The sequence below is a fragment of the Lepisma saccharinum genome, chromosome 27 (assembly GCF_977018435.1).
Source record: "Lepisma saccharinum chromosome 27, izLepSacc3.1, whole genome shotgun sequence".
In the NCBI taxonomy this organism is placed as follows: Eukaryota; Metazoa; Arthropoda; class Insecta; order Zygentoma; family Lepismatidae; genus Lepisma; species Lepisma saccharinum.
In genome coordinates, this window is record NC_139255.1 from 37,174,652 (window position 1) to 37,190,360 (window position 15,709).

The 15,709-nt window shown below is 36.7% G+C and overlaps 1 long non-coding RNA gene across 1 annotated transcript; it reads left to right on the forward strand.

The window, feature by feature from the left end:
- Positions 1 to 4,018: 4,018 nt before the first annotated feature.
- LOC145980111 (uncharacterized) lies at positions 4,019 to 12,335 on the forward strand. The gene is made up of 3 exons (XR_014440828.1): positions 4,019 to 7,278; positions 8,796 to 8,870; positions 11,150 to 12,335. It is a non-coding gene; the product is annotated as an uncharacterized LOC145980111 (long non-coding RNA).
- Positions 12,336 to 15,709: the final 3,374 nt, after the last annotated feature.

Sequence of the window (15,709 nt, forward strand, 5' to 3'; positions counted from 1 at the left end):
AAAAAGAAGTACTAGGTTGAATACTACGAAAAGGTTCAGCCTTTAACACAAATTTACCGTCATGACGATGACCACTAAGTTGAAGTGAAATTTCATACCTTATTGTAGCAAGTGCAGCAGCACCTACTATACATACTATATGCTTGAAAGAAAAGTATGAAAACATTTTGGAAAATTAATTGTTGTTCCTTGTAGACTTCTTTCAACATTTAAAGCAATTGAAAGAATGAAAACCGGTAATATTGAAAATTAATATTTCTACTTTAAAAATACACAGAAAATATTAACAAAAATAATATCTACATATATATAAAATAATATCTACAATATCTCTTACATAAAACAGCTTATTTAAAAACCAAATACTCATCATTTACTAAATAGCTGAACATGAATGAAGAAATGTTGATTTATTTCCCTCCACGATGAACTTTCTGCCAGCTGATACGAGACTTAAACAGAGAAGTGCCATATTTATTACACTTCCCACGTCCAAGTCCCATACCGGACTTTGCATTTGTATCTCTTCTATCTTGATGTGTGCATAAAACACGCACACAGGTGGATAATTCCTAGAATGAAATAAGTATACAAGAATTCAGAATGATTTATGTCATGCTAATCCATATTTGCAAAAATATTTTTTCCCTGATTGATCCTTCGGCTATACAGGATCGTATTGCAAGATTTTACACCGATCAATAAAAAAGATTTTGTTTGCCACATATTAAAACGGAAAAAATTACTGTGTACAGCAACTACACTCCATTCGATAATAAAAATTTCAATACTGTCAGGGATCAGTTCACATACTTTATGGCACTGATTAGAAATAGGTTAGTCTGCACAGAAAAAAAATATAATAATTACCAAGAAAAATCAAATAAATGAAAAGTACTAGGTTGAATGCTACGAAAAAGTTCAGCCTTTAACACAAATTTACTGTCATGACACGGACCATTAAGTTGAAGTGAAATTTCATACCTTATTGTAGCAAGTGTAGCAGCACCTACTATACATATATGCTTTTACACTGAAAGAAAAGTATGAAAACATATTTTCGAAAATTAATAGTTGTTTCTTGAAGACTTCTTTCAGCATTTAAAGCAATTGAAAGAATGAAAACCGGTAATATTGAAAATTAATATTTCTACTTTAAAAATACACAGAAAATATTAACAAAAATAATATCTACATATATATAAAATAATATCTACAATATCTCTTACATAAAACAGCTTATTTAAAAACCAAATACTCATCATTTACTAAATAGCTGAACATGAATGAAGAAATGTTGATTTATTTCCCTCCACGATGAACTTTGTGCCAGCTGATACGAGACTTAAACAGAGAAGTGCCATATTTATTACACTTCCCACGTCCAAGTCCCATACCGGACTTTGCATTTGTATCTCTTCTATAAACTCTGCATAAAACATGCGCACAGGTGGATAATTCCTAGAAATTAAATAAATGCTCTACAGTGCTGTACAGTGGGATTAATTTTCTTGCGTTTTCATGTTCAAATACTATTAAAAAATTATGTACTGGGAACTGCCCAATGGGTAACATAGTTTCCCTGGTGACACTAACATTTCAGTAGCCAACATGCTAGAGTGCTCACCACATAAATGAGAGTACACTTTGCAAAAATAAAGTCGACCGAAGCTACGGCTGCTTTATCCTAAGGACATACGAGCACCATTACAAAAATGAAAAATTCATATTGGACCTTGCTACTCCATACCTCCTTTCTGTAGTTATTACGCATAGTTTTATAACATGAGCAACTAGTATTTAATGAAGTACAGCATAAACAGTGTGCAGCAGAGACTACTTACTTTCATACATCTCACTGGACTTGATTAATCTGTTATATCAGTAACTACTGTACTGTGTGTATCATGATACATGAATGTTACTGAACACAAAAATGTTCATCTTAAAATAGATAAATTGTGGAAATGATCACACTCTGAAGTGTTGTTTTTTTTTCCACAGAAAGGTTTCTCCGAACTGCAAAGTTATTCCCACAGTTGTTTGCAGTACTGAAAGCACCTTTTCATTCTCTTGTATAGCTTCTAAAAAAAACTTCATACAATGGGAACCATGATTTTCAGTAATTATTCTCAAAATAAAAAAAAATGTGCAACTACATTCATGAGGTGTTGGGACGAGCAGAACAAGTTATTTTCAGCAGTTTTTTTTTTTATTATTATTATGGTAACAGTTTCATACATCGGAGACACATTTCTTCACTTTTACAGAAGAAACTACTTACGGAAATGAGTTTTTCTAAGGTTTCCAACGTTAGTCAAGGTATTTTCTTTCATCGTGGTATCTATTTGACCGGGAAATCATGTCAGTGTTTCCAACCCCCCTTTTTTTTAACTATGCTTGCCTAACCTAACCTTATCGGAATGGTTCGTGGGGCTATCCATCAGCAATGTACAATTTGCACACGTGACGAACACGATAGTAGGTATTTTTCGGTGAAGAAGGTTGGAAAACACTGATCTTGGAAAACAAAAGAAGCGATATCATTCACCAAGTAAGCGATATCGCACCGTTACGTGCATTCGATAGCACTTAGATAAATGAGTAGAAAAAGTGTTTGTTTTTGTGTAAAACGCACAATGACACCTTGAACTATGTTCCACAATACGCAATTGGTAGGTAAGAAACATGCAAAACACAAAATATCTGATTTTAATGTGTCTCCGATCTATGAAACTGGTACCTTTATTATTAAGTACAGATGCTATTATATTTCACACATTGTCAATTTTTGCAAATTAAAGATGCTGATTATTGATTATTATTACCACTTTTTAGAAAGAGCAGTGATATCACATGGTATAGATGATTATTTTTTGAGACATAGAACCTAACAAGCAATGCAAAACAAAATCTTACAAGAGAACTTGAATGTTTTATAAAATAATTCCCACATTATGAGGAATCATGAATTTAGGTGAAAATAGCACAAAAACGAGGTTGACCACTTGAAAATATTAACTGAAAATATGCTGCTTTCAATACAAAGTTGCATTTACCTCAAATGATCCTTGAGGATTAGCTACATACAAATAAAAAAGGCTGCGACTATTTTCACCAGGTGGTGAGAATAGCATGTAGGGTTATTTTCACAGGCAAAATAATTACCGGAATCATAACATAAGTAGGTTAGGATCATTATGTTTAATTATCTGATTATTTCCGCGTGTGTATAATTATAAAAGTAAACCTGGTCCACCTAAACCACTCAAGCAAGCAAGCAAATACGAGAGGAATTTAAAAAATTGCAGAAGCATAACATCACAGATTAAGTTATACACATGGAACTTGGCCCTTACAGAACAGTATATAATATTACTACCATTTCATTAAAATTCCTGAGTTTTTATTTTACACAACAAATGATACACAATTACAATCAGAAAGTTCGATTTCGATACTGAATGCAAGCCTGTAGTGATGTATGAAATGAACGGAATTTGGTTCGCGTTTGGCGATACTTCTCTATCACTTTTGAAAAAAAAGCTTTGATAAGTATTACGTAGTGATTTCATACAATGTTAAATTACGATTTCATTAACTACATTAGGCAACACTTACCGCATCCCCAAAATAATATTCTAATGACAAGAATCAGACGACATATCCAAATTAAAAACTAAATAGTGTGTAGATGAAAGAGTTATAGAATACGTACATTGCTGGTGCTATTTGTAAATATTACACGTATTCTACTCACATTCTCGCAATAAAATTTAGTAGAAGAAAAGGTTCGTGAATATGGACAGGAATTTGACTTCAGCCGGTTCGCGAGGAACAGTAGAAACACAGAATACTAACTACGGTCAACCAATCTCCCATCTGGTCCCAACCCAAGAGCAAACACCGCTAGGTTGCGGAAAACTTAGCCGGTTGTCATGGCAACGGTGACGTCACCTAGCGTTGGCCTTGAACGGGTGTCGCCTTCTAGATGAAGCAGTTCTCTCGTCGGAGAAAACATCGCATCCAGTGCTTGTGGCAAAATCTTCGCGTTCTCGCGAGATCTTGTTCCGCGTGTGTGATTCGCGTTTCCTATCGTGTGTTATGTTCATGTGTTGAGCTGTGGTTTCTACAATGAACCCAGTAAATGACTTAGTGTGTAATTTGTTGCAGACACCATTTTCCAGATGGACGGATGAAGACAAAAAAGACGTTTTAAATTGGGGGGGGGACACTGGCACTTACTATTTGTTTTCATTGCCTATAAATATACTTCTTCACCTGTTATTTTAGGCACGAGCCGCTACTTAGTTAAAATGTCCCAAGTTCCTTTTGCTTTATTGGGATTCCATCATGCTACGAATGAAATTCGGTGACAGTTTGATATAGGCAAAACACATTTCACTCGTCCATTTCGTCATTTTTTACATTCGTACTTGCCTATTATGCATTGCGAAACATTATTTGGTAAATGTCTGTTATATCGGAGACACATTTCTAACACATATTTTCAGTTTCAAATGGTTCGTACTTACCAATTGTGTATTGCGGAACCTATTTCAAGGTGCCATTATGCTTTTTACACGAAAATAACTTCGATTTTTCACATTAGGTAAGACTCTAGTTTACGCCCTTTTCCTAAGGAATACGTGTCATATATCGTTGGAAAGGTTATTTTATAAGGAATTCAACAAAGTAAATCCCAAGGCGAGGAAAAATTTCCTGGAGGAGAAAATCGAGAAAAACCGATGTTGTCCGGATATGCGTGATTGAACGTACTGAGGACATTTTTCGATGATGAAGCACATATTTAGGGGTGAAATGAGTGCTAATGGAACCTAACCTCGTAGGCATACCTCGTTCCCATGAATGGTTAGTGACAGAAAGTGTAAAAAGAAAAACCTACATACTCTACGGATGCCGGAGCGCCGGCTGTCTGCTAGCACGGTTTTGTAAACTGGCAAGAAGGAGTGTGCAAGAAAGACGTAAACGGGCAAGAAGGACGTAAACTAGAGTCTAGCCTCACATTACGAGTAATTCTTTTGGATCCTTTCTTCTGTTGCGGAACATAGAATATTTCGCGCACAGCTGTGGATCATCACGCGTCGTGCTTGTGTTTTGTCGATTTGGAGTGGGCATGCAGTGTTGCAACCTTCTTAACCGAAAAATACCTACTTTCGTGTTCATTATGTGATCACAAACCATTGACGGATAGCTCCAAAAACCATTCCCATTAGCCCCAAAAACCATTCACGATAGCCTCAAAAACCATTCACGTTAGCTCCACAAACCATTTCCGGCAAGGTTAGGTTAGGTAAGCATAGTTACAAATAAAAAAATTCTGGTAAAAAAAGGCACGTTTGGAAACACTGCTTCCTCTCGCGAGACCGCGTGACTTTCGACACTCGCACCATCTGCAGGTTCATAATGGAAACAACGGCATAATGTTGTCGCTTCACACAAAAGGCTACTTTATTACATCAAAAGTGCTTATTTTCTGTTGTGCAGCATTCCATACTGACAAAATACCCCCACGAAGTTTGATAAATGCAACAGAAACTCATTTCCGTAAGTAGTTTCTCCTGTAAATTTGAAGAAAATTGTCTCCGATATAACAGACATTTACCATTATAATTTTTCACATTACGAGTATTTATTGTTCGTTGCTTTTTCGCTTCCGTTACACGCAATGTGGCGGGCAAATCTTGACTAGCGTTGTCTGTCATATGTGGGTATGAAGTGTTTCAAACCATGTTAACCGAAAAATTCCTACTTTCGTGTTACAGATTTTGTATTTTTTTCCGGGTTCCAAAACCCCACGAACCATGCATGCATAGCCCCACACACCATTTACGGATAGCCCCACAAACCATTCATAAATAGCCCCACGAACCATTCACAGCAAGGTTAGGTTAGGCAAACAATAGCTAAAATTGTCATGTTCTGGGAAAACAATGGCGGCGTTGGAAAAACTGACCGGGGGTTACGTCATTGAACACACAGAACATTTGGTTCACGTAGTTGAACATAATGGAGGCAAGAGCTTTTGTGCATCGCAGAGACACATTAATGTTGAAAAATACATGTTTTATCGGCCGAATAAATTGAAGGAGGGGAGAAAACACTTCCACGACCTTTCAAAAGGGTGATTGACGAAAAATACCTTATTTACAGGCAAAATACGTTGCACGATTCTAAAACACAATTTCCCTGGCTTCAGAAAGTCCTCAACAACGCAATTCCGTAAGTACTTTCTCGTCTTTTCTCCTGTAAATTTTAAGAAATCCGTCTCCGGCTTATACTACTGTTACCTTCAAAAGTCTACAGAAACTCAGTTCCGTAAGTACTTTCTCCTGTAAAATTGTAGAAATGTTTTTTGCTTATATCAAACTGTTACCATGAAATTTTAACATGGTTCAATTTTGATTTACGCCTGTTAACACATACTGCGGAGTTTTAGTGACTACTTAAGATTTTGTTCAATATATGCTTTCGTAGTTAGGTTAGGCAGGCCAGTTTGGTTCTCTTAGCATTAAAATAAAGATCTTAAATGCATTCTACTAAGGTTCCGATTTACATCTACATTAATTCCCTCCACTAGTCTACGATCCAAGCAGTGCTCATTACTTTAAGGAAGGTTCAAATTTCGTGTGACAATGATTGCCAAAATTCTCCGATAATTAGTCTTCCTGCTAGGAGAATTTGAAAGAAATCAGAAAACAATCTGAACCGTTACCATTAGTAACCTTGACCCTCTGTACACTTGCTAGAAAGTGAAAAAAATTGCATGGTTTATGAAGAATATTTTGTTTATGAACGTTTTTTCTTGCTTTTAGCTCGTGGTGAAATGTACCTTTGTTACCTTAGCATGAATGCTTCACACAAGTGAATATAGCACCTAACACGACAAGCCAAAACAGCACCAGATGAGACATTGTCTATGGCTTCATACGTTGTGGTAGGAATGTTAAGTTTCATGCTGATAGCAATTTTCGTCGTTAGGTTTTATTAGTTGAAGCTAAGTTTAATGGCATCATTTACACTTCCTTTGCAGTAAAGAGGTGGTCATTGAGTCAGTGTTAGTATAGTACACATATAAAAAAAAGCCATTAAAAATGTACACATACAAGCATCACTCATATGATGCAACATGTGAACGTAAAGTTATTTTGCGGAATTTAGAAACTGGAGCTGGTTGGCTTCTTGCCTACATGGTAAAAGTACCAGTAGTGTGACATTGAAGAAGAGACTGATTATTATATTGTTATTGTTCAAGTGGTAAGTACAACATTATGGTATTCTAATAAAGTAACAGTATTATGTACATCTGTGCACCTTAAATTATAAGTGATTTTGTTTTTTCAAAAGCCATCTTGGGTTCGAAAAGATATAACTTAAGAATTAGTCACATTTACAAGCTGTATTCAGCAAGTAAGCACTGTTAAGTATTTATATAATAAGAGAAAATATATTTTCTGAATATTTTATTTTCATTGTATTCTCCATATTTTAAAATAATTTGTTTATAGTTTCCACCATTATTGAGGCACTTGGCATAATGCCGCAAAAGTTTTTGTACTGCCTGTGAAATTTGTGAGAAAGATGCAAGGAAGGCAATGAAATTGTGAACCATTTGCTCACATGAACTTTTTCTTCGACCCTTTCGACTGAACCTTTCTTTTTTTAATCTACAGATGATCTGCAAGCATAGTACCCCTATCATAGTGTTGCCCCCTCAAAAATAAACCACTTCTTCCCTTTGAAGTTATCATGTTCATGGAATGAATGCCCTTGTAATAATTGAGATAAATTACTGTGACTAAAATGAAATTATCTGTGACATTAATTTTCCAGGAGAGTGTCTTCCTTCTAGACAACATTCTGACTGTGATGTTGCTCTGGCTGTTGAATGTTTTGATGTTATTTAGAGACATATTTTTCAGCTATTTTGAAGCTGAGATTTCAGAATGGCTGAGGAAGACATAAATTACAGGTCAAAATGTTTCCCAGTTACATTAAAGCCAGCATCACACGGAACTGGATTTCCAGTAGGTATGCCCTAGTTGGCGCTGGACTGGCTACGAATTTGCTAGTTTTCGCCTCACACGATACTTATCAGCGTACTTGTTCGACAGACTTTTGTTCCCATACGAGGGAAGTTGTAATGGCGGCCACGTGAGATGTAAACGGGTCGAATATTTTAGTTGTTTCACATGTAAAAAGGGGCACTCAGCATAGATGGTATAACTCAACGTGCTTTTCATGCTGTATATGTTATACATTGCTGGAGTAACACTCGGAAACCACAGACAAAAACGCTTCTTTGCACACTCACAGATTATCTTCACATGGCGAAACTTTGCTCTGGTTGGCTGTTCCACAGAATCCAGTCGAGGAAAGCAAGTAGCAATTAGAACATGTCCTATTCCTCCAAACCAGTCAAGCAGTCAGCCAGGTGGGCATGATTGCTACCAAGAAAGTTAGTTCAGCGCCAACTAGGGCATTCCTACTAGAAATCCAGTTCCGTGTGATAGGGGCTTAAGAACTGGACTCTTGGCCCTGTCACAGGTGGACAGGTGCAGGTCATAGCATGAACATGGGTGTGAGTGACTGTTTATCAATATCATCCTATCATTGAGATTATCATAGAGAGAGGGAGAAGGGTGGTGGAAATGAAGAAATAAAAAAGTGCTCATGTTCTCATAAGTTATAAAATCATCAACCAATCAAAATGTTCGATGGTAAGTACACAATCTCTAGCAGGTTATAAAAATATATAAATTTCGGCTTTTCAGATGTTCCTGTACAGATGAAGTAATTCATCCAGAACCTAAGAAGGATGACATTTCTCCAGAAGATATACTCAACTGGTAAGACCAGTAATTACACCTAAGCCTGTTCCACTTTGTCCCAATACTGATGCCAATAACAAAGATGTATTTAGGGAGGGTGATCTGGACCCCCCCCCCTTTAATACTAAAATTTGATATTGAAGTAATAAAATAACTAAAATAATGATAATATACTTGTTGTTTAATCAAGAGTTAGGCCTATTTGTTTTTGCTGAACGTATTGGAAGGCAAGAATTATATTGTGATCATATGACTTTGAATGACAGTACCAAAGAAGATTAATGCAAGATTTAATATTAATTATAAAATATGCATAAAATATTATCAGGAACTTTACTTTTCATCAACTTGACATAACAGTTGGGCTGAAAAGTTCGTAGGCTGACTCATAGATGGCGTTACTAGAATTAAATCCATGTGATTTTTACTTAGTACTAACCTTCAAAAGATACGTGTATAAATTTCACAGCTGCCGGATAATTAGTTCGTGAGATATAGCATTGTGAGTGAAGCAGCTTTTGTTATTGTGAAAAAATGGATAAAAAGAATTTCGTGTGTTAATAAAGCATTGCTTTTTGGCAAAAAAAATTACTGTTGAAGCCAAGGCTTGGCTTGATAAACATTATTCGGACTCTGCACCAGGAAAATCAACCGTTGAGAAGTGGTTTGCTAAATTGAAACGAGGCGAAATGAGCATCGAAGACAATGCACGCAGTGGACGCCCCCAAAGAGGCTGTTACGAACGAAAACATCAAAAAAGTCCACAAAATAATTTTAAATGATCGTAAAGTGAAGTTGATCGAGATAGCTGAGACTTTAAAAATATCAAAGGAACGTGTTGGACATATTGTGCATGAATATTTGAACATGCGAAAGCTGTGTGCAAAATGGGTGCCGCGCGTGCTCACAATCGATCAAAAGCAACAACGTTTTGATGATTCGGAGCAATGTTTAGCGATATTCAACCATAATAAACATGAATTTTTCCGTCGATATATTACAATGGATGAAACATGGCTCCATAACTACACTCCAGAGTCCAATCGACAGTCAGCCGAGTGGACTGCACATGATGAACCGAATCCAAAGCGTGGAAAGACGCAACAGTCGGCTGGCAAGGTTATGGCATCAGTATTCTGGGATGCGCATGGTATTATATTCATCGATTACCTCAAAAAGGGCCAGACCATCAACAGCGATTATTACATAGCGTTGTTGGAGCGTTTATAGGATGAAATGACGAAAAAACGGCCCCATTTGAAGAAGAAAAAAGTGCTGTTTCATCAAGACAATGCACCGTGTCACAAATCAATGAAAACGTTGGCAAAATTATATAAATTAGACTACGAATTGCTTCCCCATCCACCATATTCTCCAGATCTGGCCCCTAGTGACTTTTTGCTGTTTGCAGACCTTAAAAGAATGCTCGCTGGAAAGAAATTTAGCACTGATGAAGAGGTAATCGCCGAAACTGAGGCCTATTTTGAGGCTAAAGAGAAATCGTACTATAAAAATGGCATCGAAAAATTGTATGATCGCTATAATCGTATCACCCTCGAAGGCAACTATATTGAATAATAAAATCGAATTTTGTCAAAAAAATATTTTTTACTATGTTAGCCTACGAACTTTTCAGCCCAACTGTTATAGTCCTTTTTATTATTCAATAAATGTTCAATTCTTTATCTATTTGACATTAGTTTCCTTGCCAGGGCAGTTTTTTTTTTTTAATTCTTACAAATTTTGTTGACCTTAACTATTTGTAAGCTAGATAATGAATACATGCTGTTATATCAATATTCTTATACTGTCTTTTAACCTATTCGTGTAATAAAAATATATTCTTTAATTTAAATATTTTAATTAATTATATATAATTAAATTATTATAATTTAATAATAATTATTATTATTTTGAGACAGTTGATTTCGACCCTCCCCCAAAATATATTTCTAGATAACCTTACTGGTTTCCACCGATAGCAATAGCTATATTTGGAAATTAAAACAATTCAAAGTAGTTCGAAATATTTAAAATATAGTTTCTAATTGGAAGCATACCACACCGATCTACTAGAATTTTGCTTTAAAATATTCATAATTTCATATTAAATAATTATTTAGAAACAATACATTAGTATCGGCTCAGTTCTACTCACAGTACATTACTTTCACTAGAATTAACGTTTCTTGAAAAGTTTTATTTTTGCTCACGACTAAATCTTGCTTTTATATTTTACAATGCTCTCATATTTTTGTGTTAAAAATAATAATAATGAGGTGTCATGTTTTTTGTAGGCACATCGAAGTTTTGAAAAAACCACGTTGGCTATGGCTGCAGTGATGCACTCATGCAATTCCACCAATGTTGTAGCAAGTGGTGGCACAAAAACTCGATCCTTGATGAAACCTCATAGGAAAAAGTCACATTGTGTGAGATCTGGGGATCTTGGTGGCCATTTTAATAATAATTTTTGACGTGGACCCTGACATACTAGGAAGTGTGTGGAAGGAACTTGATTATATACTAGATTTGTATCGTGTAACACGTGGATCGCACAAAGAACATTTATAATATGCCAGGAAAAACTTTTTGAGTTTTTCAATCTGTGTGTATAATCTCAGTCATTTACGTATCCTTACAATGAAATAAATAGACACTGAAATCGAGAACATCATTTTGACTTACGCTGTATATATCAGATTGGTAAAATTAAGCGGAATTTAGCCTTAACTTTTCCCAGTATATAAAGCCGAAATAAAATAAAATCAATAAAAAAAATTGTTGGTAATTTAACTGATGAACTGATGTCAGCCAACATTGACAGTGTTCTGAATAATAATTGATCTCATCCTAGAAAAAACTGCCATTGTCTGATACACTAAAGAACTATATTTTAAAATGTTTTTCAGGCAGGTTGAAAAGGAGGCTGTGCTTGATCGGGATTTGTGTGCCAGTGCGTTAACTGATCCTGACAAGGGGTTCTTGCAGAGCTTTCAAAGCTGTGAAAACAATGTTGCTCTTCAGAGAAACAACAGTGGAATGCAACAAAAGAACCAAGGCACTGATCCAAAACACTTTTGATTCCAGCGTCAACCTAAAGAAAGACTTGCAATTATGATTAGTTTCTAGGTGCATACCACACATTGTAATCAAGTGTGTGTTGAAGTGTGAATAAAGATCATGTGATACCCATGTACACTTTCACTATTTTCGGACATGGGGAACTTATTAGGATGCGACATTTACCTTATATTTGATAAGTATATGCAGGAAATGTTGAATTGTGGAGAGACTGCACAGAAAAATGGGCAGATCTGAGAATGAAATTATGCACATGTATATATTTATCAACCTATCACAGATTGCTATTATAATTTGTATTTCTTCTCTATCCAATGCATATAGTTTTCCACATGTTATATTTTCATTTTGTGTAGCAATAGAATTGAATGGACCTGTAGGAGTACTTACTTTTTTAATAAAATGTATGTAAGCATATTTTTTGGAAGTCTTAATTACAATGTAAAGCTGTGTGATATCAATGCATTATTAGGGTGTCTACAACTGTATCAGGAAGATGGGGGAGGGGGTTATTATGGAAAATATTTTCTCAAAAATATATATCATATTTACGTGTATATAATGCACACACTGGTTTTTGATGGGGATAAGTGACAAATAATTATATCTTGTATATAATGTGCAGTACAATCCAGGTTCAAGAAATGGCTTTCTTAGTTGTAGATCATGAAGTTGTTGCTATGCCGATCAAGAATGAATGACAACATACCTATTCAATGAGTCACCTGTTGCTATGTGGACCAAGAGGAGAATATATCATCTTGTGTAAACAATAAGTCACCAAGCCATGCTACAGGGGTTGGACAAAAATATGGAAAAACGGGTAGCCATTTCAAACACGATTTGCATCTGAATGGTAGGTGTCGCTGTGGTCACTGGCACTTCCTGCGAGGTATACACCCTGGCCAACCTCACAGATAGGCCAGTTACAGTTCAGCGACCGGTCCGTGCAGGTTATCGTGAATCATGTCTGAGCGGACAGAGTTTCAAAGAGGGCAAATTGTGGGTGCGCGTATGGTGGGAGCTTCCGTGACGAAAGTAGCGGAAATGTTTGGTGTATCAAGAGGCACAGTCTCGAAGATCATGACTGCCTACGAGACTTCCGGAAAAACCGCATCAGCGAAGCACCAGCCTGGATGCAAGTGTGTGTTGCGTGACAGAGACAGACGCACATTGGGTAGGATTGTGACCAAGCAGAAGATCACCACGGCTCCAAAAGTCACTGCTGAGCTGAATACAGTGCTTACAAACCCTGTTAGTGTCAAAACAGTCAGAAGAGAACTCCACAAGCAGGGTATTCATGGCAGATCTGCAATTTCCAAACCACTCGTGACTGTTGACCATGCTGCTAGACGGAGACAGTGGTGCAACGCCCATAAAAACTGGACAATGGAGCAATGGAAGACTGTAATCTGTTCGGATGAGTCATCCTTTACATTGTTTACAACTGCTGGCCGAGTGTACGTGTGGAGAACGCCAGCATAAGCGTACCATACAGACTGTCTGTTACAGAGAGTGAAGCATGGCGGTGCTTCAGTGATGATTTAGGCAGCCATCTCCTGGTATTCTGCCGGACCCATCATCACCCTGCATGGACATGTCACTGCCAGGGACTACGTAACCATTTTGAGTGACCAGCTGCATCCCATGGTGCAAACTTTGTTCCGAGATGGTGATGCCATGTTTCAAGATGACAGAGCCCCTGTTCATACAGCTCCCATCGTCCAGGACTGGTTTGATGAGCACGAATATGAAGTGTCACATCTGCCATGGCCTCCACAATTGCCAGACCTCAATATTATTGAACCCCTGTGGTCAGTTTTGGAGACCAAGGTGCGAGCCCGCTCTACAACAACTTGCAGCTGCTTTGGAGGAAGAATGGTACAACATCACTTTGACAACCATACGCGACCTTTATTTGTCCATTCCACGTCGACTGCAGGCCGTTCTGCGTGCCAAAGGTGGTCCTACTCGATATTAATAAAGTTAATGTGCATTTCTGCAGGTGTTTCCATATTTTTGTCCATCCCCTGTACCTCCTCCATGTGTTTAGCATGCCAAAGCTTTCACGCTTTAACCATCTTGTCTATTCTGTAATAGTGGAAAGCAAGATCAAAATTACCTTATGAATTTGCAGTGCTCAGGAAGTTATTTTCTATTATTTCTCGCCCAACAAATACCACTGATACGCATCCCATGTGCATGCTCTAATTCTACCAGAATAGTACTACTTTTTCTAAAAAAAAAATCTTCAAAATATATACTTTTTCCATGATTAACATAACATTTATACAAGGCCCATTCAGGACCCTCAAAGTAGCAGTTAGCAGCACAAGATTTCTTCCATTAAGGCATTTACACACTCCATATATATATATATATATATATATATATATATATATATATATATATATATATATATATATATATATATATATATAATATTATTTGGCCAGTAATACATTTTAATTATTATTTCTTTTTCCTTACCTTATCTTTCATTCTAAGTACCTTAAAAATCAGAACTTTCCTGAATTTTGTGATGAGCTTATTTAAACTGCATTGGGCAGTAGTATCACAATCTTGAATGGAATATTGTTACCATAGTCAGAAACTGCAGAATTTAAGCTTTACGATGTATAACATGATAGCGTTTTGTATACATGAAAAATCAATGCAAGTGTCACAAAATCATGGAATGACCCTGTACGGTTTCATGATGGCTGTCCGAATTATTCCTTGCATAATATGCACCACAGTTTTGGGGGGCAAAATTTTTGGAAAAAGTGTGCATTATACATGAGTAAATACTGTATATAAATATGTGTATGAGTACGTGGGTTGGGGCATAAATCATGGCACAGGGGGTTAGTAGTGATGTACAAGAAAAAAAAAATTAAAAAAGTTTAGTTCTACATGTGTGTATTTAGTCACAGTGATACATTGTCAGTACAAGAACAAAAAAGGCTCAAACAAAGCACCCTATGAACTCTCAAAATATTTTCCCAGACCATCAACAGGCTGTCAACGATGTGGAAGAGGTTTCCCACATGTGGGATGTGCCAAATACCGTCTGCCTCATCAGGTGAGAGTCGGGATATGTCACGTTTCATGGTGATGGCAATTTCCTCTCGGTCCGAAACCATCTCCCACATCATTGGCAGCTTGTTGTGCACACTCTGGTGGACTACTTAGAGACTTATAGGGTGCTTTGTTTGTGCCCCTTTTTGTAATGTAGCCTTGTGACTAATACATGCATGTAGAACGAAACTTAATTAATTTATTTTTTTGGCCCTTCCCTACTAACCCCTGGTGCACATGACCTGCTTTGTTCATTGTTCAATTCCATAAAGTGTCCTCTTCCATGTGTATATTTCACATTTTTGTGCCGGTCCTTCATTCTCATGAAAAAAAACCCTCGTACATAACTATGCAAAAATATGTAGAGAAATAAGAAGTTGATATTTTGCAGCCTGACCGCATGTTCACAGAGCAAGAAAACATATGTATATGTACCTCAGTATCACCATCCATACCAATAATCACAATTACATGGTGACACCCTGTATGTAATTACGCATGTGCGTGTGGGTGTAAGTACAAGGGTCGTTCAAGGTTGACCGGGACTTTTATTTCTGCAGAGGAAATAGGTAGCAGAAGAAACGCCAAACTATGTCAGTTTTTCAAAGTATTCTCCGTGCACGCCGAGGCACCGTTGCCATCGTTCTGGCAGCTCCCGAATTCCTTTGGCGTAGAAAGAACTTGGTTGTTGT